Below are 5000 nucleotides of genomic sequence, written 5' to 3' on the forward strand. Positions count from 1 at the left end.
GCGAGCGCACCACAAACAAAAAGACCGCCATCTGCAGGTCCCCCGCAACATGACCTGCTGCACCGACGATACCGCCATCTAGGCGACGCCACGCCGACTACAACATCGCTAGGTCCCACAGTGCCCATTTTTCGACGCCACCCACACAGCCTGCATCATCTGTCCACCACAGGAGCCCCAACGCCAGTGCCTGCGCCGCACGAAGTCGTCGACCGACAATCGCTCCACCCGCACCCGCACGTGCCCCACTCCAACCGCCCAAATCGCAACTCCAGCGGATGAATGGCGGACTCTTCCCGCACTCCTATCGTGCAATCCACCCCTATATCTTGCGTTTCATGAAGAGTTATATCCAATATGCCATATTCCCGCTGTCCCTATACATGCTCTAAGTAGCTCGCTTGCTACAGCAGCAGCAGCACCACCTCCGCGCGCTTCCCTGGGGGCACTGAACCGCAGGACGCGAGACCCCACGCCCTGTGGCAAACAGGGCTCCTCGCAGAATATATACGGTCCCTACCCCGCACAACGATGACGGTGTGGGGGCCATTGTACGACACCGCTTCCTGCGGTGCCAACGCTGTCGTAGAGTCGATACTCCATCTTTGGTAGAAGGCAACCATTCCGCTGTAAATGAGTACGTCGCTCGTAGTTCAGTCACCTCGCAGCACTGCTCAGTAAACTATGCAGGCCCACATAGATAGATCAAATACGCAAATGCCCCTATACATGCTGAACGTCTGTGCAAACAAAACGAACCACACGTCACCCGCACACTCTATCACCCACACACTCTATCACACACTACTCTCTGCCTGTAACAAACACAGATACAATAATTAAGCACCGGCATGGACCAACGTCCGGTGCATCCTATCCGCCACAGTACACCAACCAGACTATGATAACCAGGCCAGGAGGTCCAATCATAAAACAGAATATCCCACTCGTCCGACAACCACAATTGCTCAGATAAGCCACCAACACCCACACATGTCCTACACAGGGGTGCACCCAACATCACCACACTGCCTCGTCTTACAGCACAAACACACTGGCAGGAATGAAACACACAGGTCTGCCGCAACCACAGACACGGCTCGCCCCCCCCTCTCACTGGCGGAAAGCGCATCCCGACGTGACATAACTCCTTTGACACACTGACGCTGCCTCGGGCATCCACGTCCTACGGTCGATATCAACGAACCTCACCCCCCCCCCCCCCCCCACAACACGCCATCCCATACCACATTGTGTACCGTACCCAAACCTAACGTGTACTGTACTACAACGCAATGTGTACCATAACACAACCCAGTTTGTACCTTAACCTAACCTATGTCACCTTAACCTAACCTATGTCACCTTAACCTAACCTATGTCACCTTAACCTAACCTATGTCACCTTAACCTAACCTATGTCACCTTAACCTAACCTATGTCACCTTAACCTAACCTATGTCACCTTAACCTAACCTATGTCACCTTAACCTAACCTATGTCACCTTAACCTAACCTATGTCACCTTAACCTAACCTATGTCACCTTAACCTAACCTGTGTTGCACCTTAACCTACCTCAATTTGCACCGCAATGTAACTCAATTTGCACCGCAATGTAACTCAATTTGCACCGCAATGTAACTCAATTTGCACCGCAATGTAACTCAATTTGCACCGCAATGTAACTCAATTTGCACCGCAATGTAACTCAATTTGCACCGCAATGTAACGCAATTTGCACCGCAATGTAACGCAATTTGCACCGCAATGTAACGCAATTTGCACCGCAATGTAACGCAATTTGCACCGCAATGTAACGCAATTTGTACCGCAATCTACCCCCATGTTGTGCCTTAACCTAACCCACGTTGTGCCTTAACCTAACCCACGTTGTGCCTTAACCTAACCCACGTTGTGGCTTAACCTAACCCACGTTGTGGCTTAACCTAACCCACGTTGTGGCTTAACCTAACCCACGTTGTGGCTTAACCTAACCCACGTTGTGGCTTAACCTAACCCACGTTGTGGCTTAACCTAACCCACGTTGTGGCTTAACCTAACCCACGTTGTGGCTTAACCTAACCCACGTTGTGGCTTAACCTAACCCACGTTGTGGCTTAACCTAACCCACGTTGTGGCTTAACCTAACCCACGTTGTGGCTTAACCTAACCCACGTTGTGGCTTAACCTAACCCACGTTGTGGCTTAACCTAACCCACGTTGTGGCTTAACCTAACCCACGTTGTGGCTTAACCTAACCCACGTTGTGGCTTAACCTAACCCACGTTGTGGCTTAACCTAACCCACGTTGTGCCTTAACCTAACCCACGTTGTGCCTTAACCTAACCCACGTTGTGCCTTAACCTAACCCACGTTGTGCCTTAACCTAACCCACGTTGTGCCTTAACCTAACCCACGTTGTGGCTTAACCTAACCCACGTTGTGGCTTAACCTAACCCACGTTGTGGCTTAACCTAACCCACGTTGTGGCTTAACCTAACCCACGTTGTGGCTTAACCTAACCCACGTTGTGGCTTAACCTAACCCACGTTGTGGCTTAACCTAACCCACGTTGTGCCTTAACCTAACCCACGTTGTGCCTTAACCTAACCCACGTTGTGCCTTAACCTAACCCACGTTGTGCCTTAACCTAACCCACGTTGTGCCTTAACCTAACCCACGTTGTGCCTTAACCTAACCCACGTTGTGCCTTAACCTAACCCACGTTGTGCCTTAACCTAACCCACGTTGTGCCTTAACCTAACCCACGTTGTGCCTTACCCTGCTCTGTAATTGGCATATGACACGTTACATTAATGTATTGTTGTCCAACCGCAACCGGCTCAGAATGTTGTGTACACAGCTATGTGTCATCTCCCCATAACAGCTGCATTGCAGTGTGGTACGCCATAGAGACGTGTGGGAGTAATGGACGCAGTGGATGGCGATCAGCATGAGCCGTCTGTTCATGTAGTGGCGCGTGTATGCAGACGTAGTAGTCTCTTCTCACACAATGTGATAGCACGGTGCCCCGCGTTCCACATCTGCGACATGCTACAGAGGCCGGTTGACAGTTGGTCGCGCAATGGAGATCGCATATGTACGGGGGCACCTTCCACGTGCCCTCTAGTCGGGCACATTTTGTTGCGTGGATGTGAGCGAATGTAGTGTGTCTTGACACCTGACAGGCAGGCATGCAATAATAGTTGACTTTGCAAACGGGGATGGACGTGTACGTTTACTGGTGACGTTACGCAAATGAACAACTGGTAACCCGTTGTGGTGCGGTTGATCTTGCTGGAGGTACATCTGTGAGGGCAACGATCGGTACAGCTACGAAGCGGTCCCCACCATACCAACGAACGTGAATGTGAATCTGGGTGTGAAGCGATACGCGGCTGTGGGTGGGTGGGACTGTCCCCGGCCGGTGAGGGGGGGCCGCCCGGCGTGCTGGCCGCGCGGTGCGTGGGCGCACGCGCTACAGCCGGCTGGTGGGGGCGCCCAGTGGCAGGCGCGCCGGCCGACGGACGCGGCAGGCGGCGCAGCTGCGCGCCGGGGCACCCTGCGCGCGGCGCCGTGCAGCCAAAGTGGGTCCTCGCGGACCCGGTGCGAAGCGCGGTGGACATCTGCAGTGTGCTGGTCCGATTGAGGACTGTGTGCGTTGAGGATGCGCCGCCGCCCGGCACTCGGCGCCGCGACGCCGTCTGCTGCTCGGTCGCCCCAGCGGTTCTCGCTGGTGGTTTGTATCGCAGTTGTGCGGACGTGTTGGCACGTGCGCTGTGCTGGGAGAGTTCGCTTCGGCACCCACGTGGGGCCTTTGCCCTTCTGTGGCGCTGGCGTTGGAGCTGCCGGTCACCGTAGGTGGCGCGTGTTGTCTCCCGCCGGCAATGCCACGACAGCACGCTCCCGGGCCTCTGTCGGCAGCGGCAAGCTCAGTTGGGAGCACGGGTGGTCGCACCTAAAGCGTCTACTCGCCTAACTCCGGGCGATTGCGCCTCTCTCGAACCCGACCAAGTACTTAGGACGGCGCTGCGCGCCGCCGGGACCTGAGAGGGTTTCGAGGTGTATTGTGCAGGGGAGCCCAGCCTCCTCCTGTTTGCAGAATAATTGAGCGGACGCTTGCGTGTTCGCGCGGGCCCCCGGGACACACTCCCGGGCGGCCGGCTGCTCAGCTCTAGTTGACGCAGCTCCCTGGTTGATCCTGCCAGTAGTCATATGCTTGTCTCAAAGATTAAGCCATGCATGTCTCAGTACAAGCCGCATTAAGGTGAAACCGCGAATGGCTCATTAAATCAGTTATGGTTCCTTAGATCGTACCCACGTTACTTGGATAACTGTGGTAATTCTAGAGCTAATACATGCAAACAGAGTCCCGACCAGAGATGGAAGGGACGCTTTTATTAGATCAAAACCAATCGGTCGGCTCGTCCGGTCCGTTTGCCTTGGTGACTCTGAATAACTTTGGGCTGATCGCACGGTCCTCGTACCGGCGACGCATCTTTCAAATGTCTGCCTTATCAACTGTCGATGGTAGGTTCTGCGCCTACCATGGTTGTAACGGGTAACGGGGAATCAGGGTTCGATTCCGGAGAGGGAGCCTGAGAAACGGCTACCACATCCAAGGAAGGCAGCAGGCGCGCAAATTACCCACTCCCGGCACGGGGAGGTAGTGACGAAAAATAACGATACGGGACTCATCCGAGGCCCCGTAATCGGAATGAGTACACTTTAAATCCTTTAACGAGTATCTATTGGAGGGCAAGTCTGGTGCCAGCAGCCGCGGTAATTCCAGCTCCAATAGCGTATATTAAAGTTGTTGCGGTTAAAAAGCTCGTAGTTGGATTTGTGTCCCACGCTGTTGGTTCACCGCCCGTCGGTGTTTAACTGGCATGTATCGTGGGACGTCCTGCCGGTGGGGCGAGCCGAAGGCGTGCGACCGCCTCGTGCGTGTTCGTGCGTCCCGAGGCGGACCCCGTTGAAATCCTACCAAGGTGCTCT

The 5000-nt window shown here is 54.4% G+C and overlaps 1 non-coding gene across 1 annotated transcript in view; it reads left to right on the plus strand.

Annotated features, from left to right (window-relative positions):
* Positions 1 to 4190: 4190 nt before the first annotated feature.
* Positions 4191 to 5000, plus strand: part of LOC126113842 (small subunit ribosomal RNA) — a 1909-nt gene continuing 1099 nt past the window's right edge. Inside the window, exon 1 of the ribosomal RNA XR_007524924.1 lies at positions 4191 to 5000. This exon is cut by the window's right edge and continues 1099 nt beyond it. This is a non-coding gene — a ribosomal RNA (small subunit ribosomal RNA).

This window comes from Schistocerca cancellata, unplaced genomic scaffold, assembly GCF_023864275.1.
Source record: "Schistocerca cancellata isolate TAMUIC-IGC-003103 unplaced genomic scaffold, iqSchCanc2.1 HiC_scaffold_260, whole genome shotgun sequence".
NCBI classification, from domain to species: Eukaryota; Metazoa; Arthropoda; class Insecta; order Orthoptera; family Acrididae; genus Schistocerca; species Schistocerca cancellata.